The sequence below is a fragment of the Suricata suricatta genome, chromosome 12 (assembly GCF_006229205.1).
Source record: "Suricata suricatta isolate VVHF042 chromosome 12, meerkat_22Aug2017_6uvM2_HiC, whole genome shotgun sequence".
Taxonomy (NCBI): domain Eukaryota; kingdom Metazoa; phylum Chordata; class Mammalia; order Carnivora; family Herpestidae; genus Suricata; species Suricata suricatta.
The window spans coordinates 84,418,186-84,442,913 of NC_043711.1; the positions used below are offsets into that span (position 1 = coordinate 84,418,186).

Below are 24,728 nucleotides of genomic sequence, written 5' to 3' on the forward strand. Positions count from 1 at the left end.
GGTGAGCACAGTCCCTTCTGGGAAGGGTAACGAGGATGGCCCTCTGTGATCTCATCCATCCTCCTGGACCTAGGGACATCCCCGCACCAAGCCGGCACCTGTGCCATCCTGACCCTCCTGAGACTCAGAATGGAGCTTCCTCAGATAACTGGATTTACAGGTGCCAGAAGAAATGTGTACCCCACTTTCCTGGTCTGTAAAATGGGCCTGGTGTTACTTATCTGTTATGTCTGCAAGGAGAATTAGATGACATGATGGCTGGCAAGGGGCTTACCCACTGTATCAGCAGGCGGGAAGGGGCTGGGTGGTGACGTCTCTTTGTTCCCGTAAACATCAGCACAGGCCTCTGATACAGTAGATGATTATTAAGTGCTTCCCAAAAGCAGAAGACAGAGAGGTGATATGTGCTGAGGGCTTTTGTCTTCCCTTTGCAGAGGCCAGAGAGGACACATTCACTCATTGTTGACCCCTCCTACTTTAGGTGCAGGGCCTCTGCTGTCCCCAAAGGCCAGTCATGAGTGTGTGGTGGGAAGGCTGAGAAGGGGGAAAGCACTGTGTCTGCCAACAGGGTGCCAACCTGCCTGTCACCTGGCAGCACATGAGCCTCTAACCGGAACCCCTGAAGGCCTGAAGGGTCAGATGCCAGGCCAGGGCAGCTAGATTTGGGGGTGGGGCTCTGTGGGCCCAACAGAGCTGTTTTAATCTCACCTCTAATGCTGGCTGACCTTGGGCGAATCATTCTACCGCTTGGAGCTTCTGGTTCCTCCTCTGTAAAATGGGGTAACAGAGGAGAGCCCGCAGAGTTGGGTGGACCTGATGGCCTGGCACAGGATGAGGAAGCAGCTGCTGCTGCTGCTGGGATTGCTCCTCTGCATCTGAGCCCCCCCGTCGGCAGGACCTCGCCGGCCACAGTACTGGTGCTGGGAATGGCAGACACCCCTCACGGCAGTGGTGCCAGGTATCATTCTTTCATTTGTCCAATAAATACTTACTGAGCACCTACTGCATCCCAGTCCCTGGGCTGGGAGCTGTGGATATATCAGTAGGGAAAAGAAACAGTGTCTTCCTTCCTGGGCTTACTTTAGGGATGGGCTCATCCAAGCCAGCCAGTAAATATGATATAGTGCAGTGTGGGAGGGGGGCGGGAGAGGGGTGATACCTGCTATAAAGCAGAGTGAAGGGTTAGAGAATGATGGTAGGGTCCAGGTCCAGGATACCTTCTTAAGGAAGTGACATTTGACAGAGACCCCAAGGAAATAAGTAGGACACCAGCCATGTGGATATCTAGGGAGTAGAAAAAGCATGTGCAAAGGGCCTGGGCTGCAAGTGGGTTGTGAGGGAAGAACAGCTGGGAGGTCAGTGTGCAAGGAACACAGGGCTTGACCAGGAGAGTGGTGGAAGGTGAGGTCGGAGGGCCTGGAGGCGAGATGTTAGGGCCCTGTCAGCCAAGGCAAGGCCTTTGGCTTTCACTCTGAGTGAGATGAGAGTCCCTGAAGGCTCTGAACAGAGACTCGTGTCTTAAGAGGACCGTCTGGCAGCTTTGTGGAGACCAGGCTGAAGGGATCAAGAGTGGAGGCAGGGAGGCCAAGGGAGGCTGGGACCAGGCTGCAGAGGTGAGGGTGGCAAAGACTGGTTGCATTCTGGAGATATTTGAATGTAGAGACAACCTGATGGGCTGAATATGGCGAGAGAGACAAGGGAGGAGGGAGGGGTGAAGGGAGAGGAAAAGAGAGAGGGAGAGGAGGGAGAAATTGGTGTTAAAATCCACAAGGCTGAATGAAATCACCTGTGTTGGGCAGAAAGGGGACTGAGCCAGGGTCCCTCATGGTCACTTCAGGGAGCAACATTTGGGTGACTGGAAATGTGTCTGGTGAACTGAAAATCAGAATGTGGGTTGAGTTATAAATTTAACATAAGGACATGAAGAAGAATAAAATCTTTTCTGTCATAAAACCATTGGAAGGGGCCACAAAAATAAACTGAGGAGTCAGGAGGCTCAGGTTCTGTGCTGGCCCCCCGTGTCTGCTGTGTGGCCTTGCTTAAGCACCTACCCTCTCTGGGCCTCTGAATCCTTTCGGAATATCCTGACTCTGACTGAGTCATGTCCCATACAGGTCCTGGGGCAGCTATGAGGCTGGGGGGTGGGGGGACAGGAGGTGCCGTTGTGGAGGATGAGGAGGAAGGGTGAGCTCAGAGCTGAGGGTGGGAAGAAATGGGGCCCAAACAGCTGCTTTCCTGGAAGGGTTTGCACACAGGGCAGCCACCACCGAGAAATAAGAGGAAAGAAGAGGGATTTGTGCAGAGCTCCCCCGCCCCCAGCCCAAGGCAGGTCCTGCTGGGATGACTAAGAAGGGGTGGCTCCTGGAAGCCGCACTGTGACCTCAGGCTGAGTGTTCCAGCAAAGTGGCTGAGCCAGCATCTGGGCTGGGCCGGGCCTCGTTCCCTGGGTGCAGCTCCTCCAGGGCCCAGCATGGTAGAGGGGGCCCCTTCTGCCTTCCCCGCAACACCACAGCCTCTCTCTGCTGCTGACTTCTGGGGACATTTTTTTGTTTCCACCATAGAAGGCAGAAGTGTCACCAGTAAGCACCTGGTCATAGAACTCCCTGTGTGGCGGCCACAAGGGGTCTAAGAGCTCACTGTACAGCTGGGGAAACTGAGGCCCTGTGTAGGAAAGTGACCTGCCCTGGTCACAAGAGTTGGGGCAGATCTGAGGCTGAAACCGAGGTCCACCACTTTGCTGTTCAGAATGCTGCGCCCCCTTCCTCAACCCTACCACCCTCCTTTTTATGTTTTCCACACCCATTTGCCAAGTGTCTGTGGGACAAAGGGGCAGCCTTTTGAGGCAGGCTGACCTGGGTGCCAGCCCCACTTCTGCCACTCATTCGCTGTGTGACCTTAGGTGAGCCACTAAACCTCTCTGAGTCTCATTCTTTTTGTCAGCCAGATGGATGTAATGATGACAACCTGTCAGGGCTGTGGGGAAGAAAACCTGAGCACTTTGTGGAATTGGAAAAATAGGAGGCCCTTGACAGGTCCCAATCTCATGCCCTCTGGGCTGATGGGCATCTGGGCTATCCAGTGGGAGGGAGAGATGCCCAGAGCTTAAGTGCAGGTAATGCCAAGAGCATTCCCACTGGTATTTCACTCAAAGATATCCCATAAAGTGCACACAGATTTTTTTCTCAGAGGGCCAGGGCTCTCTGGGTGGGGTCTGGAGAAAAGACCAGAACACCAACACCTAGGAGACTAAGGGCCATCTCCCCAGTGTGAGTGGCAGTTCTCTGGGGCACAGCGGCACGGGCATCAAGCAGGCCGCCGGTTCTAGGCATGTGTGATGGAGCTTGGAACGGCTGCATGTGCCGCCACACTGACGTGTCCCCTCCTCTTCCCAGCTACACCCCCTGTCAAGAGTGTAGACCAGTCCTCTGCCTCTGTTGACTCCTTAACCCGCTGCTTCTGCCCTCATTTCCACAACGCCCCAGCCACCCTGCTCCCTCCATCTCCCCCAGCTGAGCTTCTCAGGGGTTTTGCTGGTGCTCACCCTGTGCAGCCTGGATGACATTGCACCCCTCTGTGGTCCTCGTTCTCACCAAAGCCACTGGGACCTCCCGTGGTTGGCCTGGTGGCCACTGCTCATGCACACTGCACTGCCCCTCTCCTGCCCCCCACCCCAGGCTCTGGGCCACGCCACTCTCCAGGGCACACTGGACATGTCATAGCCCTGCTCCTTGGCTGCTGCACCCAGAGCCTTTGCCACCTGTCTTGCTCCATGCTCCCCTGAACGTCTCTTTCTTAGGGCTCCTTCCCAGCACCTTCTCTTCTCAGGCCATACCCTCTCCCAGAGACTCAACTGCCGCTGCTTCAGTGCCCCTCTGAACACCCACGGCTCTGTTTCTGGTCTTTCCCCAGAGCTCTCCCGGGACGTCACCGTGATGCCCCAGAATCCCCTCCTGTTCGGCTTGTCCAGGTGACCTTGGTGCTTGCCCTCAGGCCTGCCCATGCTACTCTGTCCCCTGACAAGTGAGTGGCACCATGGTCCTCTATGTGGATCCTGGTGGCTATGCTGCTGCATGCCCTTTGTCCCCATAGCCTTTAAAAGAAACGGCTTTATTGAGGTATAGTTTATATACCATAAAGTTTGCTTAAGTATTCATTTTGAGTTTTAATAAATTTATACAGTATGCAGCCATTGCCACAATCCAGAATTTCCTTGTGCACATTTGCAGTCAATCTCCACTCCCATTCCAGGCCCCAGGCAACCACTGTTCTGCTTTCTGTCTCTTTGACTTTGCCTTTTCCAGAAAGTTCATTTAAATGGAAACATGTGTAGTCTTTCTGTCTAGCTTCTTCCACTCAGCATATTGGTTTTCATGTCCATCTCTGTCACTGCACATATATATCAGTGCCTCATTCCTTCTTAATGCTGAGTAATAGTCCATGTTTATGAAGATATGTATACATAACATAATATGTACATAACATAATATCTATATATAATATTTTGTGTATTTGTTCACTGGTTGCTGGGCATTTGAAATTTTTGCTATTAGGAATAATGCTGTTATGAGCATTCACCTGCAAGTCTTTATGTAGAGTGTTAACCTTAAAAATAAAAGTTATTTACCAGGAAAAATGGGTTTATTCAGGAAGAGCAGAAGATTGCAATTCGGATATGCAAGCTGTGGCAAAACCATAGGCAAGTCCAACAAAGGACAGGAACATTATTTTATGGAGGTGGAGAAGGAAGTTTGGAGGGGCCATTTGGAGTGAAAGCCCATTGGAGAAAAGCGGGAGTTCAGGGTCACAATGGTTTCTCATGGGCTGACTTGCAGGGACGGTGGATTTCTTGTAGGAGATTCCGTGTGCCTCCTTTCCTGTTAGGGCTTGTCATTGATCATACTTTCCTGTTGATGATTCTTCTGTTGGGGTCTGTAATTGACCATGTTCCCTTGAATTCAAGTGGAGTGGTATAGATCCCCCTTCTCACCTCCCAACTGCACCTTAGTGAGCTTTCTTGCCCTTTATGAACTTTCACAGGGGACATAGGCTTGTGTTTTTCTTGCATTCCTTGATTCCTCCACCATCAGACCCCAGTTTTTCACTGAGGAGCTATGTGGTTTAAGGGAAACTGATTCTATCTCCCAACTCCGGACAAGAGCATGTGACCCAGGCTAAGCCAATCAGCGTGTTCCATATCTCAGACACAATGACTAGTTCCTGGATGGGCATGTGACCTAAGACGGTACAATCAGAGTAACTCCTAGAACTTGGGTTGGAAGAACAATCTTGCCTCGTGCTCCTGGTAGTGTGATCCGTCTGGAACAGCTGCAGCCATTTTGAGTGCGTGCGGGAAGCCGGCCTTAGGGTGGGGCTGACTCTTGGCGAAGGACTGGATTGAGGAAAAACCAATGAAACAGAACAGGAGCCCTGACTGAACTGTGCCTGAAGTCCACCCAAATTCTGGACTTTTTCAGTTATCTAGGTTAATCCATTTTATTATTAAAGCCAGCTTAAGATGGCTTTTGTTGTTGTTGTTTGTAGTTCAGAGGTTGGCATCTCTGGCCAGGTCCAACCTATTCTTGTAAAAAAAAAATTGTTGTTGTAACACAGAAATGCCCATTTTTTTAGGTATTGTTTTTGACAGTTTTGATACACCAAATGGCCCACAAGCCCAAAATATTTACAGTGTTGTAGCCGAAGCTTAGTATTCAATATATCCCCACAGTCACTCGGGACAGAAACCTGGAATTCATTCCTGGCTCTTCTCTCTACCTCATCTTCCACATCTAATCAGCCCTGAGTCTGATTGATTTTTTAAAAAATTTTATTTATTTAAGTAATCTCTACACCCCACATGGGGCTCGAACTCACAACCCCAAGATCAAGAGTCACATACTCTTCCAAATGAGCCACTCAGGTGCTCTGAGTCTGATAGATTTTATAGTTTAAAAATCTCCTGGCTCTGTCTGCTGGCCCCCAGTCCCAGCACCCCTGCCCTAGGTAGACCACTACCAGCGATCACCTGAACTACATCAGCCACCTCTAGGCTGCCCCCCGTAACTTCTGAGTGACCTTTCTCCCACTCAAACTGCCGAGCCCTGGGGTGCCCCACTGCTCCCAGGGTAAAGGCCACGCTCCACGGACTGGCATGGCAGGACCCTCACAATCGGGCCCCGACCTGCGTTTCCAACCCTGGCTCCCTTCCCCTCCTCCTGTTCTTCCCCAGAGCACACGGACCGGCTGCCACCTATGCAGAGTTCCTCATGGTCCCCCCGACACCATATACTCTGTCCCTCTTCCTCTTGCCTGCTTTGTCCACCTAGTGGACACCTGTGCATCCTCCAAGGCCCCCCCATGAGTCTCACCTCCATGTTGATATTTTTCTGGTTGGGCTGGTTAAGGCCCCAGGCCTCCTTCCAGGGCAGCTCCTATCATATTGGACTACTGTGCTGTTTACATATTTGCTGTTTCCACTGACCCATTCACCTCCTTACTCTCAGCTTGGCTCAGCTTGGGGCCACACACAAACTAGGGGCTCAAGAGTGTTTGTGGGACACAGTGCACCCTGCCTTCTGCTCCAAAGGCACAGTGAGGAATCCAAGGGGCTCCAGGCCAGTTGAGGCTTTGCACAAGGGACCATCTGGACTCAGTGTTAACTAGGGGGGATGGCAGGTCTGGACCGCCTGGGACACTGCAGGCAGGAGTGTCTGCAGGGAGTGCAGAGAAACGCCCCCTGAGAAGCACAAAATGAACCAACGCTGAGATTGGAGAAGGAATCAGAGAAAAGAAAAGTAGGGCAAGCGCACACAGTCCGTGAGGGTGCTTAATAGAAAGGAAGGGATTATGGGGAAATGTCATTAAAATGAAGTTTTCCATGGCCTTTAGAAGTTGGAGGACCAAGGAAAGGACAGATGGCTAGTGAGGGGGCCAGCTGCCTGGTCCCATCAGAGCTGCTAGAAAGTTTGGGGGTTCACAAAACTAGACCTTCAGAGGATTCAGGAGTATCTGATTTCCAAGTGCTTGACTGAAAACAAATTTGAGCACCAGTTGGCTGGGTCCTGGGTGGGCCTCCAAAGAAGCAGCAGTAGAAGATTCAGGGGTGCATTGGCCTGGGAGTCTGAGCCAGCTCTGCTGTCACTCACTGTGGGGACCTTGGCTTCCACATCTCAGGGCTTAGGGCTGTTGCCCACACTCAGTGCCCATTCCAGAAGTGTGTGCGGATATGAATCAAGTGCACCGAAAAGCAGAATTCAGGCCAGGCTGAACTCCCTTTGGCGCTATAGTGAGACACAAATGAGACCATAGATGTGAAAGTACCTTACAAACTGTAAAGTGTCAGAACATCATGTCAATGTCCCTTCCTCTATGCAGCCTTCCCAAATTCCTCCTCTAAGTCAGTGGCTCTGTCCTCATGTCTCTCCGGATTATGTGCAAACCTTGTCCTTGCACACATCCGCTCTGTCACAGACCCTAATGGAGGACAGGTCCCCCAACTAGACTGAGCTCCTTGGGGAGAGAGACAAATGTGTCAGTCTTCCACATCTGGCTTGGTGCCTGGCCCAGAAGAGGAATTTGGTAACTAGTTCTTGAATGACCTTGAATTGTAAAGAAGCAATTAACTTGTGGATGCTGGATAGCCTCAGTGTATAAAAGCAGGGACTAGGTGGTACATGGTAGAAATCTTCTAACGAAATGACAACATGGTTTGTGAGTTCTGGCTCAAGAAGTGTGTGCATCTGGAAATGCAGTCTAGGGGTGAGGATGCTACCAGCTGCCTTGTGCTAGCCACTAGGGCAGCCATGGAGGACCTGTGGCTATGAAAATTAACATTAAATTATGAATTCAGTTCTTTAGCTGTGCTAGTCACATTTGAGGTGCTCAGTAGCCATATGAAGTTTGGGGCTACTATTGGCCAGTGCACATGAGAACATCTCTATCATTACACAGTTCTACTGGTCGCACTCCTTGGTACCTTAAAAGTTCATGTCCATGCAGTACCTTGGGCCTTTGATGATTTGGGGGCGGAGGCTTCCAAGATTTCAGGGAGAGAGCTGGGGCTCTGGAGATTGGCAAACCAGAGTTTGGATCCCTGCTCAGCCATTTACTTACACAGCTTGAGGCAAAGGCAAGGAGCGGTCCCCAGAGCTGTCAGAGAGAGTGGACAGGCTGCACATGTCAGAAAGCTCTCAGTGGGGAAAGCCCCCAGGCCCTTGGAGCTTGGAGCTCAACCACCTATGCTTCTCAAAACTAGGAGCAAGGCATGTTGGAGTTCACCAGGGCATGGGGAGCTGGTCTGGGACAATGACAGGTGTGGTTGGCTGGAGGCGATCCGAAGAGGAAGGCCAGGCTGGAGCTGGTGGCTCTGCGGCTGGCGGGAGCCTGGGAAATCCTGGGCAGGGGCAATTCATTCCAGAACCTCCAGCTGCCGAGGAGGAGGCTTTGCAGTCTAGGTTAGCATGTCATTTCTCTCTGTAGAACACTCCTGTGTCCACCAGCTGACTGGAGGATATTAATTAATAATAATATAAGCAATAATAGAAATGATATTTGCTAAGCCTTTTCTGTATACCAGGTGCTATGCTAAGAGACATAATATGTGTATGCACTAGCTCATTGACTCCTCATTGAGTCCTTTGTAATAGGTATATCATTAATTCCCATATTGCAGTTGGGGAGCACTGAGGTTATTTGTTCAAGGTCACAGCTACTACTATGTGATAGAGCTGGCCGGGGTCTAACCAGGCTGTGTATCTCGAGTCTGTGCTTCGTTTAAAGTACAGACTCCTTACCTGTCTGGAAGGCCCCTGCAGAGCCAGCCTCGGTTGGCCCTTCCACCTCCACCTCTGCTGCTCCCCACCTGTCTGGTCAAGTTTCTCAGACAACCTAGGTGTCTCCTTCCTGTGTCTGTGCCATGTTTATCCCTTGACCTAGATGCCCTCCCCACCTTCCCTCCACCCTCCACAGAGTCATGTTCACCCTTCAAGACCCCATTCTGGTGTGAGCATCTGGAGGCCAAGGACTGGGTCTAAGTCACCCTTGGGTCACAGTGCCCCCTCCACCCCAGCATGTGGCTTGAAGCACTGGGTAGCTCAGCAAATTATGGGGGGGTGACGGAGTAGATAAAGGGATGGCTAGAGTGGATGGATGGTGAGTCAGGGGCAAGTAGATGGATGGTGGATGGTTGGGAAAGTGGGTGGCATGGATGGGTGTGTGGGTGGATGAGGGGCTTGTACTCAGATGCCCTGAGGAGGGATGGGGCCTGAACACGGCACAGAGCATTGGGCATGGAGAGAAGCTGTGGTCTGACAGACATTCGGGGCAGAATCAGCAAGGGTTGGGAGCGCTGAGGGCCAGGGAAGGGTCGGGAGCGATGTCCCAGTTCCTATTTTGGGGGCTTAGGAAGATCCTGGCATTATCAGGGAGGAGTGGTTTGGGGGAAAAGGTGATGAGGTCCATTTTGGACACGGGGGCAGGAGGGTTCTATGGAGAGAAGGTTCCGGAGGCAGCTGGAGAGGTGAGCCTTGGTTGGGTTCAGGGGCAAGGCTGCACAGAAAGGCTGGGGGGGGTCAGCGTGGACTCAGGATTGAGGGTCGGAGGTCAAACTGCCAGAGGAGGCAGAGGAGCCATGATCCCTGGAGGTGCAAGAGCCAGGGGGGACGCGTCCACGGATCGTTGCAGGTGGTGTGTTTGGGGCAGCCAGTGAGGAAGGGAACAGGCAGGAGATGCAGTGCCGGAAGTGGACCGTGAAGCGGGGCAAGCTGGTTGTGACCGGCCTGGGGCGTGGTTACCCTGAGCAGGGAAACCACTCAGGCAGAGGCAGGGAGCAGGAAATGAACAAGTAATGACCGTGTGCTCGGAGGGCCTCGGAGTCTGTGGCAGTCAGCTGGCGAACACGGGGGTCGGCCCCTTCTCTCTGCCCTGGCCAACATGCTGCCAGCCTCTCTGGCCCAGCGGGGGCCTGGGAGGACTTGGTTGGGAATCTGGGAACTCTGTTACTTTGGACAAGTAACCTCCCTTCTCTGGACCTCAGTTGCTGCATCTGGAGACTGGAATCAATTAACACCTGCCTCGTTTGCTGAGAGGAGAAAATAAGACATGGGAGTGTGGAAAGCCCCTGGTGCATATGGGACCTTATAAATGCTTTTTTTAAAAAACTATTTTTTATATTTTAATTCAACTCTACAAATATGTATTGAACTAAAAGGTTCTGTGCAAATCCGTTTGGTAAATTAAATTTTTCTACAACAAATGCCATTTTACCTGGACCTGGGGTGGCAAGGTTGGGGAGGCCTTTCATTATTTGAGGAGCCCTGAGGTGAAGTCTTTTGAAAAGCCCGGTGGGTTTGTTTTTTGAGTCAGTGAGGATTTGGGCTTCTCAAGCTTGCAGAACGGGGCTTTCATTTGTTTCCACGTGTGTTTTGAAAAGATCCTCGTGGCTGCAGCACAGAAGATGAATTGAGGTGCAGTGGGCTGAACGAGAGATCATGGTAGCCAAGACAGGCAGGGACTCGGGATAAAGGGAAGGATGAGGTTTCCGAAACAAATAGGACATGGTCTAGTGTTTCACATGCAAGGGGGTGAGGCAGGAGGAGGAAGGGGAGTGGGAGCCTCCTGGCTCTTTGGCTACCAAAGAGGGTGAGCTGGTTCCAGGTACCAAATTAGATAATGCTGGAAGAGAGCAAGGTCCCCAGGGAAGGTCACTAACAGGGCCATGGACACCTACACTGAGGTCCACAGGCTGAGCCCAGTAGGAATTTGGCCGTGCAGGCCTGGAGCTCTGAGGAACAGGCTGGGTTGGAGACAGAAATGTCTGTGACAGGGAAACTCAGAGCTTCCGACACTTAGTCAATACATATTTACTCAGCCTTGAAAATATTTGTTGAGTGAAGTCTTCACTGAGCAACCCCATGCCAGGTGCTGGGCTAGGCTCTGGGGATCTGGCAGTAAACCGAATCTGCAAAACTCTCTGCCCCGTGGGGGCCAGCATTTTAGTTGGAGGGGCAGGCAGTAATCAGGATAGATTACTCATTCACATGCCCCGTTGTCTAGTGACACGTGCAAGGAGAACAACAGAGCAGGCGGGCAAGGCACTGGGCATGTGAGGTGGAGCCGATGGGGGGTGATGATTGCACCCAAAGAGGCTGCACTCACTGAATTGTGGAAGCCTCACAGCAGCCTTATGAGGAAGGTGTTGTAATTGCTCCCGTTTTAGAAATGAGCAACTGAGGGAAGCCTGGGTGGCTCAGTCGGTTAGGCATCCGGCTTCAGCTCAGGTCATGATCTCATCGTTCCTGGGTTCTAGCCCCACATGAGGCTCTGTGCTGACAGCTAGCTCAAAGCCTGGATCCTGTCTTCAGATTCCATGTCTCCCTCTCTTTCTGTCCCTCCTCTGCTCATGCTCTCTCTCACTCTCTCTCTCAAAAATAGATTTAAAAACATTAAAAATTAAAAAAAAAAAAAAGAAATGAGCAACTGAGTCTCAGAGAGGCTAAGAAATTCACCCAAGCTCCCTCAATGGTGCACCTGGCAGAGCCTGGATTTTTACCTCAAGTCCATGCTCTTCAGTTAAGAGTCTTAACCACTCTGCTGAAATGCATCTCATTGACAATGTTAGGTCTCAGCAAAGACCTGAAGGGAGTGAGGCGGTAAGACTCATGGACATCTGGGCAACCAACATTCCAGGTAGAGAAAGAACAGGTGCAAAGGCCCTGAGGCAGGAATATGCCTGATATAATTGGGGAACAGCCTTGTGGCCAGGGCAGCTGGGGCAAGGGGAGTGGGCAGAGAGAAAAGGAGAGAATTGGAGATGGTGGAGGGGTCCCCTGTGGCATCTATAGGGCTGTCATCTTTTACTTGAGGTAAAGTAAGGTCATGGAGGGTTTACCGTAGAGGAGAGGCAGGGTCTGCCTTGTGTTTTAATCAGATTCCTCTGGCTTCTGTGTCAGGAGCAAGGCCTGAAGCAGGAGACAAGAGAGGGCATGAATAATCCAGGCAAGAGATGATAATGGCTCCGTCCACAGTGGTGGGAGCAGAGCAAGTGGTGCGTCAGCTTCTTGATATATTGTGCAGGAGGACCCAGTAGGAGTTGCTGATGGCTTGAGTGTGGGGGGTAAGGGAAGGAGAGGTGTTCAGAGAGGCTCAGGCCTGAGTGGGTTCCTTCAACCGAAATAGGGACAGCTGTGGGAGGAGCCACTTTGTAAAGTACTTTCCATGTCCATTATCCCTTTATGCCGTCATGCGTTCTCTTTGAAGGAGACATGCAGCCTCTCAGAGGTTACATGACTTACACAAGATCATTCAGGCAGAACGTGGTGGGGCCAGGACTGGAAGCCAGGCACGCACCACAGGATCTGGAATTTTGAGTCACTCACTCAGTCAGCACACATTTCTGGAGCACCCACTGTACGCCAGGCGCTGCGCTCTTCATAGTGATGACCAGTGATGACGGCCCTGTCCTCATGGAGCTCCTGGTCTGATGGAGGAGGCAATGTCAACCAGAACTCGTGGAAGTGTTTTTCTCATATCAGCATAAGTGGTGAGAGGAGAAACCCGGGGGACCCTAGGAGCCAGTAACTAGGGACCCGACATAGCTGGGAGGTCAGGTGGGGCTTCCTGGAGGAGGTAGATGTGAAGTGCAAAGGCCTCTGGATTAGAGGGTCTGGGGAGTCTGAGGGGCTCCTTGGGAAAATACTCCCTGGTTTCCCAGGCCACAGCGGAAGAACCCTGAGGGGCCTGTGGGTTCCCAGAGGACAGCTGCCCATCTGGACGTTGCCAAATCTGTTAGTGTTGGATTGTCATAACCGCTTTGTTGAGGTGGACTTTACATACCATGCAATCCGCCCATTAGAAGGAACAAGTCGATGGTGTTTAGTATATTCTCAGAGCTGTGCAGCCATTGCCACAATCCATTTTAGAACATTTTCATCATTCCAAAAAAACCCATGAACCACTTAGCCATCACCCCCTCCCAAGCCCCACACCGGCAACCACTAATCTACTTTCTGTCCCTACAGAATTGCCTGTTCTGGACATTTCATATAAGTGAAATCATATGCTCTGTGGTCTTCTGTGACTGCCTTCTTTCACTTAACATGCTGTTCTCGAGGTTCAGCCCCATTGGAAGCCCCAGTCCCTGGCAGGGACCTAAGACACTGTCCTGTGTGCTTCTACCACTTGTTGCAAAGTGGGGAATCTGGGAGGACACTTGCTCTGGTCCTGCAGCAAGGAAGTGGGGGGAGCCCCCAGATCGGGGCCTCTGCCACCCCCCTGCCCTGCACAGGACACCTTCTTCTGCCCTCACTTCTTTCCCTCTGCTTTGACTTTGGCTGATTTTGGCTCACGGTGACGACGTGGTCCACGAGGCGTCCTCCCAAGTGCTGGATCTCCGTGCCCCATGATGTATCCTGAAATCTTTTATGCATCTTTAAGAATTTGTATCCACTAATTTAGAATTTTTTGGAGTTTGATATTTTCTTTTCCTGCTACTTAAACACTTTTCGGCCAGTTATGCCTGCTTTTCTTGGTTGGTGATTTTTCCACGGGGGTTGGGGCAGGGCAGCATTGGGGTTGAGTGCTGGGTCTTGGAACTAGATGCCCTGCCTCTTCCTCAGTGTGTGCCCAGGGGTAGTTCCTGAAGCTCTCTGAGCCTCAGTTTCTCCCTTTGAAAACCAGGGATAACACTGTAGGGCTGTCGGGAGGAACAAAGGAGGCTGAGCGTGCTATGGGTTTGGCACAAAGTGGATGCAGATACAGGGAGGTCATGGGGCTTTTCAGATCCTGGGGGTCACCAGGAGAGACAGGTGACCCATCCCCACCATCAGCTGGCTGGATCTCTGTATTCCTGCTGTGAATTGGCCTGTGCACCTCTCCTCTCAGGGCCGAGGTGGAAAGCTTGGGTTCAGATCCCAGCCCCCACAGCAGCTCAGTTTCCTCTGTCTCAGTTTCTAAACCTGCATAATGAGAGGACTGAGGGCAAGAGCTCCATGGAGGTCTCCAAGGTAGCCAGAAGGTTCCGGGGATGGGGATATGGAAGGAGGTGCCTCCCTCTTCCCCCAGGAGGGCCTGGTTCCTGCTGAATTAAAGTTCCAAGCAGGAGCGGTGGCACCTGTTTGGGAGAAGTGGGTGGAGAGGGACACCTGGCTTCCCTTTGCCTCTCACATAAGACGTGTCATGTGGAAGGTGGTGGGCAGTGATATCATGAAGGGCCTCCTGCTCTGAGTGCAAGGGACAGGGACAAAGCCTCTTGGAGGGTCTCCATCAGGCACCCATGCCAGGCCCGGTGTTCTCCTGGCAGTTACCTTCCTAATCCTCACAGCAGCCCGCAGAGGAGGCACTCTGATTCCTACTTGACAGGTAGAGAAAACCCAGGCTCAGAAAGGGGCAGCTGCCTGCCTAGTGTTGCCCAGTGAGCTGGGATTTGAACTCAGGACTGTGTGGCTCCAGCCCCTTTTCCCTCTACCCCCACACAGGGAAAAGGAGGGAGAAGCAAGATAGTGGTGGGGAGAATTGGAGCCTTTGGAACCCCGGCTTCCTGGCTGCTGTGGGGATTCTGTGGGTGGTGGGAAAGGCATCGTAAATATGCATGACATGTAAATATGCCTCTGAAAAATAATGTGGGGGCCCACATAAGCTGGGATGCCAGAGCGCTTTGGAAAATGTAGTGTTGTACAAACACTGGGGTTTCTGTGATGATTCTCCCATGGCGTCTCCCTCTCCAGTGATCCCAAGGCCAGTCCAGGGGTCTCAGGGCGGAGGGATTATCCTCGGCACCTCCTCATTGACATTCTCCCCCCTCCCTACAGACGCTGGTGCCCCTCCTTCTGCCAGGTGCCGAGTGGCCAGAACCTGGTCCCTCTGGGTGCTGGAGGCCCCCTGTCCCACGCCGCTTCCCGCCAGCCCCTCTGATCGAGTGCCCAGAGGAATGTGTGTGCCAGCCCTTGGTCCAGTGCCTGCTCCCGAGGTGACGCCTGCTGGTTCCCGACTGGTCCTCATTTTCCCTCTGCACGTAGCTCCCTGGTTGGTAAGTAACGGCGTCCGCAGCCTGGGCACACAGAATCAGGGCTGCTCACCCACCCACCCACGCGCTGCACAGTTGGGAGATGCCCAGCCTTCTACCCCGTGGCGCCCACGTGCTGGCGAAGGGACCTCAGTGGGAGCTTTTCTATGTCTGGGCTCAATTTATAGTTTAACTGCTTGTCTTATTCAATCCTCCCAACACCCCAGCAGGTGGGCACAGTGATTGTGCCTGTTTTACAGAGGAAACAGCCTCAGAGCGGGGAAGCCTTTTGCCCGAGGATGCACAGCAAGCCCAGCTCTGTCTACATCAAAGGCCGGCTCTTGCCACATCTAAGAGGCTAGGGCAGTTGGTGACAAGGGTTCAGGAAGGGAAGGGGAGCAGTGAGCCATTAGAAACCATGGAGTTCTAGGCTTGCAGAGGGGCTGAGGTGAGGCCATCAGAGTTCCTGAATCTTGGGGAGCCCCACATTGTTCTCACCCCTCCAACCTGTTCCACCCACACTCCCCGATCCCCACTTTGCCTGACCCCAAAGTGGGATGAGGTGCAGCACCCTGCATCATCTCTGACCATCCATCTGAGGACGCCACAGCCCGTCCACACCAGTCCCATTGTCCTTCACACAAAGATGATGCCAACAGCATGCCCCCACTCTGTGATGGCCACAGTGCCTGACACTCACCACCTTCCCTCATCTTGCCGTCCCACCACCTACCAAGGCTGTTCACAGAGAAGGAAACTGAGGCTCATAGGAGCTCAGAGGGCTTGCCCAGGGTTACCCACCGCCACTCAGCATGGAACCACTGGTTTACGATCTGCTTCCTTGTCTGGCCTCAGCTCCTCCAAGGTGAGCTAGAACTGCTCCAGTCCCCCAGTGGACGGGCAGCAGCTGGCACAGCGCCTGGCACATAATGGTCACACGGTGAATAGTTGGGAAAAGAAGAAAGAGGGAGGGAAGGTACTCCCCTCCCTCCACCCAGGAGCCCACTGGCCTTTTGGCCAGCTGCTGGTCCCTGCCGATCCCAGAGTGCTTGCAGTCCGCTAGGTTCAGTGGGACAGCCGGCCCCTCTGGTCTCAATTCTCTTATCTGCCAACAGCTCCTCAGCCTCCCTGATGGGATGGTTATGAGAAGGGAAAAGACTTGTAAATATGTATAATATGCAAATATCATAGGATAATAAAAATCCCATGAAGTTCGCTGTACATAATGTATGTAGAAGTGCTTCTTCAAGAACAAGGAATAGCACACACGTGTGGTGCCAGCCTCATTGTTAATAACTGTGAAATGCCCCTATGAAGTAGCTGCTCCCCAGCCCCACTCCCCTAGTCTGGCCTCCACCCATTGTAGTGACCACAGACAGCTGTTGGTTTTGGCTGAGAAGCTGTGCAGGAAAAGAAGCGATAAGGGGGTCTCGGGCTGAGAGTTCTGTGTATCTGTGGGATTTAATGACTTGCAAACACTCCTGGTCGTGCCCTAAGCCCTGCCCAGGGACTAAATATGTAACAGGAGCAACTGGAATCACAGTAAGAATTTCTTGAGCGATTACTATGTGCCTGACCTAGTCCTAAGTGCTTTGTTTTCTTCTCATCTCTGCTAAACTACCTATGACCTTGTGGGAGACTGAGGCATGGGGAGACTGAGGCCTGGACCTGGGGCAGAGACTCATCTGTCAACATTCTAGTCCTTCCTGAAAATTACTGCCGTTCAGTGCCCAGGCCAGGCGTGGCCAGAGGGGCAGGACTGTGGCCACTGAGAAAGCAGTGTGGCTGGCAGCCCCTGGCGTGTGTGGCCCAGTGACGGAGAACGGGATTCCTTGGCACGAGTTGGGAGAGCAGCCGTCAGCATTGTAGGAAAGATGGAGGCTCGGGTGGCAGCGAGGGAGGTGTTACTTGCTGCTATTTTGCTAACAAGCTGGTTATTTAAAGAATAGCTGAAGCCAAAGTCAGGAAATGGGATGGGATGTCTCCACGCCTAGGGCAGAGGCAACCAGGGGTCTGGGAGCCTGTTTGAGTCGGGGCAGAGTAACCACACATTTTTTAATCTGCTTATTATTGTTAATATTAGCAACAGCACCATAAGAGCCTGGAAAAGGATCAGTGTTATGGAGAAATGAGGACAGAAGCCTTGGGAGCGGGGCAGGAGGGATTTCTGAGGGGCAGGCCGTAGTCTGTTCGTTGACCCCAGTGGTGGTTACACAGCTCTTTATTTTGTGATAATTTATTGCAGCCAACATTTTTGTTTTGTGCACTTTCCCCTATATATTATGTCTCATAGTCAAAAGGTTAAAAAGCAATAATAACAATAATTGTTAATATTTATTGAGCCCTTACTAACTGCCAGGCTCTTTGCTAAAAGCATTTTACCTCATCTCACTGAATCCTCACAGATTTTGTTATGGTGGCCATTTTCCAGATGAGGAAATCAAGGCTTAGAGAAGTAAAGTTACATGCCATGGGGGCCAAAGAACACTTGAGTGGGGGAGATGGGATGAGAAATGCAACAGGCATCACTATGCCATGTTCGAGGATCGGGGACCAGTAAGTTCCCCCAAAAGAGCAGGGGGCTCCTCCACCTTTCCTCAGACATGTATCAGTGCCTCTTGCATTTTTAAGGCTTGGACAGGAGACGGGTGTCCATGGCCGTAGGCAGCAGATGTGTCTGGGAGACTGATGTGGGTTCAGAGCAGAGCATTTAGACATTTAACAAGTGATGAAGGATAGGAATGGGACATCCCTAGAGACCAGCCTGGGCACACCCAGAAATCATTCAAGATAGAAAGGGGTCATTGGGGTGAAATAGGGTCAGACCAGTCTCTGAACTAACTGCTTGTAGGGCCCAACTGCCATTGACTGAGGACCAACTACCTGCTAAGCGCATCCATTATTTTTCTTAATGTTCAGAACAACCCTGTGAGGTCAGTGGTATTGGTCCATTCTACAGAGAAGGAGACTCAGACCCTGAGAGAGGAAATGACCAGCCCAAGGCCACACAGCTAGTGAGTGGCAGAGCTGCTCTGCCACACTCCAGTGCCCTGTGCCCTGCGCATGCAGCAAGCACTGCCTGGTGCTGGGGTCCTGGCACATCAGGCACCTGGCATGGAAGCTCCAAGCAGCCCATGACCAGAATCAAGTTCTGAGGCAGAACGGTGGGTCCCTGAACTGGTATCACGGATGTGGCCTGGAGGGTGGCATGGCAGAGGGCGTCTCCAAACCCCAGAGCAGGGGTGGCCACTCTGCAGATGGGGCCCCAGCCCCAGAGGCATTCCCGCATTCGCAGGACATTTATGGAGTGCTAGTCCTGCTGCTCTGTGCCCTCACAGAGCACACTGCCTTGGGAAGGGACAGACGCTGCACAGCCGCCCAAACAAGTGAACAAGGAGAGACTCCATCAGTGCAGGGAAGGAAATCAGCATGGCGACGTTGTAAATATTAACAAAGGAGGGGGTCTGAATGACATGGAACAGTCCAAGACAGCCTCTCCATGGATGTGGCCTCCCAGCTGGGATCTGAAGTATGACAAGGACCCAGACATGCTGGAGAGCGTTCGCTGTGGCACTGTGGACAGTGGAAGGACAGTCGGGAACAACCCATTTGTCCATCACCTGGAGACTAGTTAAATCCGTTTACTGACGTCATGCAGTGGCACCTGGTGCAGCTGTGAGAAATGGGGCTGTGGCCCTGAATCCCCGGCTGCAGAAAGAACTTCATCGTTGATGTAGAGTTGAAAACAAAAAAAAGAGGTTATAAAACAGCATGGGCAGCATGATATCAGTTTTGTAAGAGCTACATGTGTTTCTGGAACTGTTCACAGTAGTGGCAAGGGAGATCTTTGATGTCTTCATTATATTTTTCTAGATTTGGAGTCTTTCCTGAGTGTTAGGACTTGGTGAGGAGGGACAGGGGCGTTAAGGCCCCCACTGTCCTGCCTGAGGCAATTCTCCTGTCCTGCCACCTACTGCAATAAAATGGGATAAGGCATGAGCTGGGGAATCAGCAGATCTGGGCCATACCTCGGCTCTACCATTTATTTGCTGTGTGACCTTGGACAAGTCACTTGCCCTCTCTGAGGCTAAGCTTTCCCTTCTGTGAAACAAAGACAAGAGCAGCATCAGAGGGTCGCTCTGGGGCTTTTGTGAATTAAAACATGTAGAGGACCGTGGGGCACCTGTGTGGCTCAGTTGGTTAAGTGTCTGACTTGAGCTCACGTCATGATCTCACAGTTTATGGGTTCGAGCCCCACTTCAGCTCAGAGCCTGGAGCCTGCTTTGGATTCTGTGTCTCCCTCTCTCTCTGCCCCTCCCCCACTCATACTCTGTCTGTCTCTCTCTCTCAAAAATAAATAAACATTTAAAACACTGGGGGGAAAAAAACAACATGTAGAGGACTAGAACAATCCCAGTGTTGTATCACTGGTGGCTGCTCCTGTTAGCACTGTGACTGCCAGAGGTGACATAAACTGTGTGGTCATCACATCCTGCATGGACTCTCAGTGTTGACTGGTCCTCTAGGCATGTCTCTTCCCATGGTCGCTGAGAGTCAGACCAAGCTGGGGGTGAGGCTCAGGGAGGCTCAGCTGGGTGCACACAGCTGGCTGGACCCCAGACCAGCACCACTGCCCCATCCCCAAGCCTGGCTACCTTCCCACCAACTCACTTGCATGTCTGTTAATGAGTATTCTTGCCAGAGACGCTGTTATGGGGCACCCTAGCCCTGGATTTGCTTTTTTGATAGCTACTAAACCTTCCCAGAAAGATAGTTACTACCTTTATAGATACTCAGAGAAACTTTAATCTCAGGTAGAGAAACTTCAGTTGTGAGGTCAAACTCTTGGGATCACAGAATCTAGTCATAAATAATCCAGCAAGAGCAAACATGGGTATTTTTAAAATTTTTTTTAAATTTATTTTTGAGAGAGAGAGAGAACAGAGCATGAGCAGGAGAGGGGCAGAGAGAGAGGGAGACACAGAGTGGAAGCAGGCTCCAAGCTCTGAGCTGTCAGCACAGAGCCCAGTGCAGGGCTTGAACTCACTGGCTGTGAGATCATGACCTGACCCGAAATCAAATGCCTAACCGTCTGAGCCACCCAGGCGCCCCCAAACATAGGCGTTTTACAAGTAAGTATACTGAACCTCTCCTGATGATGGTAATAGATTAGAAACTGCCCAATCATCTATCAGCAAGAGATGGTTAAATAAATTACAGTCCAGCCAGACAATGGCATTCTCAGTGGCTGTAAAGACAGTGTTGTAGATCTATACTTGTTGACATGGAAACATGTCCGTGGTGCATTGTTGAAGGAAAAATAGGTTACAAAATAGTGTATCTTGTATGATCTAATTTTTGTTAGAAAAAATTTCTAGAAATACATGCATGTTCCTGCCCAAAGAAACACCCAGAATAACAGCAATCAAACTGTTCATAGTGGTTTCTTCTGGATGGTGAGATGTGAAAGAGCTCTATTAAAATTTTTACTTGCATCATGCAGGTATTTTTCAGGTACAAGTGACAGGAAGCCCAGCCCAAAATGATTTAAACAAAAGTGGGATTTATTGGCTTGAAATTGTAAAGTCCAGAGTTAAGCCAGACTCAGCAGGATGCAGGGACTCAGACTCGGTTTTTCTCGCCATTTCTCCCTGTGCTTTCTCCGGGTTGTTCCTGTGTTCTGATAGGGCTCTCTTGTACCAGTGATAAGATGCCTGTCCAGAGGAATATGCAAGACTTCTTCCTAGGGAGCCCAAACACAAGTCCCAAGGACTTATCATTGGCAGTGATAAGTCAAATTTGTGGGTGTGCCCATCCCTCCGTCAATTGCTCTGATTGGTAGCTGGGGCCTATGCACCACCCCTAACTGGAAGGGAGTCGATAACCACCAGAACTTCAGCAGTGGAGGGTGAAAAGTGTAGTTAACCCAAACAGAAATGTAGGCTGTGTCCTGAAGAAGGCAAAACCGTGGCCAAACATAGCAAACTCTCCCTTTTATACTTACCTGAATTTCCCAAGATGCATGACTTTTGTAATCAGAAGAAATAATACAATTATTGAAGAATCCTGAGCTCAGATCTTATAGTCAGAAGTTCACTGGGGCAGCTCTAGACTCTCTTGGGATCAGAATATCGGAATCTCTATAAAATGCCAGTTCAGCTGAGGAGACATTGGTCCTCTGTGCGAAAGCCTGCTCTGGACCTGGGAAGAAGCCATGGGGGGTCTTGCAGTCTTTGAGGGAGAGAGACGAGCCAACAGATGATTTATCTGGAAGGTGGGTATGTAGGCTGGGGCTGAGGGAACCCAAAAGCCAGCTTGAGAGCAAGGAAGGCTTTCTGCAGGAGAGGACACTAAACTGAGTAGCCAAGAAGAGTAAAAAAACATTGTTGCCAGGAGAAACACTGTGTCAGGGGCCCCTAAGTATGTGGTGAGGGAACAACCAGTGATGGGCACAGAACACAGGGGTCTTGAGTGCCATGGGAAGAGCTTGGACTTGGCCCTGAAGGCAGCAGGGAGCCTTTGTGGGATGTTGTGGGAGAAGTGAGGGGTCAGCAAGCTCAGTCTGGCTGGTACTGAATGCATAACTTTGGAGGAGTCAGGTTGATATCTACTGGTCTAAATACCTTGCCAATCCGGGTCAGAATTTCTGTCCTGAGGTATTCAGACATGGCTTGCATACCCCTAGGGATGGGGAGCTCACTCTCCATTCCTTCTACCTCTGGTTAGAAGGCTCCTTTGCAGAATCCTATACACAGTCCTACCACATCTGAAGGCATACCGGGAACACTTTCCACCCACCTGCCACTGAGGTCCCTCTCTCAAACGACCTGACAGAGGGCTGGCAGGGGCCTGCATTTTCAGGCCAGGGATTCCAGACAGCGGGTTCTGGGGGACTGCATCCCCTGCTGGGAACCTGAAAGGAGGAAGTCACATCAACCTGTCAGCAGAGACAGTGTTTAGACCTCTGAAAACACATCTGCTTCAGTCAATTCTCCAAATTTCCTTTGCATTTTACAAACAAGAAGTCAAGAGTCAGAGAGGACAAACCACCTTTATGAAAACAAAGAGCAAACTAGAGGCAGGCCTGGGACATGGACTCAGTCTCTTACACCCCTATGCCCTCCATGGCCCTCCTCGTCATCCCTTCCCACCCTGTCTGTAGGTAAGCCCTGCTCACTTCGCCTACTGAAGCTTGGACAGCTTTTTTCTGGAAGCTCCAACCATCCCAGATCATCCCCTGATATCTTCCTAAATTCAGAGGCAGCCAGCAAAATCTTCATTAATCACATATTTGTGACTGTTTATTTTGACAGCAACAACTTTTTTGTTTGTGATACATCGGAGCTGTGACACGGACAAACCATGTTTTATGGGTCATCTCTAAGACTTCCTTGTCTTGGAGCCCCCACTTAGTCATCCACTCTCACACTCCACAAACACTGATTAGCGCCTACCACGTGCCAGGTGCTGTGCTAGACGGCAGGCTCCAAAGCTGCGTTAGAGCAGCCCCTGCCCAGGGCAGCTCAGCCAAGGGGTGGCCTCTCCATCAGTGAGGGCAGGCGATACGTGGCAGAGCAGAGGGAGGTGCCCATCAGTCAGGGATCTCCTGGGACAGAGACATTGATTCTACCCCTGTAAGCAGAGTCTTGAGGGGTGAATAGGGGTTCTTCAGGAGAAACGGCTCGGAAGGGTGAGCCAGGTAGGGGAAGTGGGCTATGCAAAGATCTCACCTGCCTCCGACTAAGCCCTTAGGCCACAGGTGTTGGGGATGAGGTGAGGGGGAGAGGCTGGAGAGGTCAACTGAGCCAGAGTTCAGAAGGTCTTAACTTGTGAGCCGGGAAGTTTGCATGAGATCCTTGGGTTAGAAGGGAGCCAAGGACAGAGCGGGTCTTGGTGTTAGAAAGGTCCTCCTATTGGGCTGGTGACAGTTGGGGATGACAGTGGGCAGGGCAGGATCATGCAGATGGTATAGAAAGGCCTGTGGCCGGGAGATTTAATAGGACTTAGTGGGGTGCTAAGTGGGAACTTAGCAGGGGTGCTTAGTGGGGACTTAGTGGGTACTATAGAAGGGGAAAGGGAGGGTTGTTTTATCCTGGGAGGGGGTGACATGGGTTTGGGGACCCTGTGGATGAGTGTCGAGGTGAATCCTGGCAAAGCCTGGTTATTATCAGTGAGAGAGTCCTGAGACCCTAAGGAGGCCTGCAGCGACCTCTTCAGCTTTCATAAGACTTAAAGCGGCAGCCCAGTGAGGTCTCCCATGCCCCCACTGAATGACCAGCAAGTGGCTTCCCCTTGTGGAGCCTCAGTTTGCCCCTCTGTAAATGGGGGTGATGACAGTACCTCCTCAGGGATTGATTGTGAGGAAGGTCAGAGGATGTGTAGGGGATGCCGCCTGGCACACAGTAAGTAAGTACTGGTGAGTGGGGGCTGATGTAACTACCATGGCAAGGGGTGGCAGGAGTAAACAAGGAAATGAGTGTGTCACCTGCAGAGAGATATTAGAGACCTGGAGGGGTCTCGCCCCCTGCCTTTCTGTGTCTATCAGGGGAGGCAGAGTCTGAGTCTGGCACCCATGGGAAAAGCTCCAGGAAAGGAGATTTCAGCTTAGACTAGGAAACCCTTTTGGATACAGAGAGCTCTCTGCAGATGGGCTCACTTGGGTGGTGATGAGCTCCCCGTCACTGGGGATATTCAAGTAGCTGCTGCACCACAACTTGATGGAAGTGTAGAGTATTTATGATTCAGCTGAGGATCTGGAAGATCCTTTCTAGCCCAAAGATTCTTTGATTTCATGTTTTTCCTTCTTTGATCCTGTTTCCTTGTCTGTAATATAGGGAAAATAGCAGCCCCTATCTTAGAGTTGGTTGCAAAGTTTAAGTGAATCATCCAAATAAAGTGCTTAACCCAGATTTGGCACACGGCAAGTGCTCCTTTCCCCGTGGTGGCTGTGATCACTGTTGTTGATGTTATGCTAAATTCTTGGATATGTCACTTCCATCTGAAGAGCATTAGCTTGCTATCAGTCGAGTGTTTCTGCCTACCTGCCCTTCAGGGCCTGCTCTGGGCCCTTCTCAGAGCCACTCTCCCTCTCTCCAGTTCCTCCCCCACCCCAGGAGGTGGTAGGAATTCCAGACCCTTCTGGGCCCCTTTTAGCTCCTGCTTGAGTGAGAGTTGGCAAGTTGGGGCGGCTGGTGCCATCCGCCTCCCATATGCTTCCTGCTATTTAGAGGAAAACTCTCCCTGTGTTCCTCCAACCACACGGGCTGACATTTCCAGACAGACGCTGGAATCAGCTCTTCGGGGGATTGGCAGATAAATTTGGCCCCGGCTGTTGGGAAAATCTTCAGCCTTACCACGGAAGCAGAGCCCAGGCTCACTGACTTCCGTCCACCCCACAACTCCTCGGACCTGGTGCTCCTGGGGGCTGGAGCACTGTTCTACAGCCTTGCAGATGAGGGTAAGTCTTACCAGTCCAGTCTTACCGCAGGAGAGCCCCTGGTCAGGAAGTCATGGCTCCCAGCTTTGCATTCATTCAGCGGGAGTTTGCACTGCCTCCTTCCCTACTCACAGATCCCTGGGTGTTGCCCAGCTCCACCTGGCAGAGGAGCAGGTTTTAGATGGAGAGACCTGAGCTCAAGACCGCTTATTGTCTCTGTGACCTTGGACAGGTGGCTCCAACCCTCTGAGCCTCCTTTTCTTCATCTGTAAAATGGGGATAATAATAGGGTCTATC

At 51.5% G+C, this 24,728-nt stretch overlaps 1 protein-coding gene across 6 annotated transcripts in view; it reads left to right on the plus strand.

Annotated features, from left to right (window-relative positions):
- DLGAP4 (DLG associated protein 4) overlaps positions 1-24,728 on the plus strand; it is a 194,385-nt gene that overhangs the window by 43,316 nt on the left and 126,341 nt on the right. For all 6 annotated transcript variants that reach the window (XM_029918643.1, XM_029918644.1, XM_029918641.1 and 3 more), the window contains exon 2: positions 14,802-15,019. The gene's annotated coding sequence lies outside the window, so the exon portion shown is untranslated. The remainder of the gene's footprint in view (positions 1-14,801; positions 15,020-24,728) is intronic.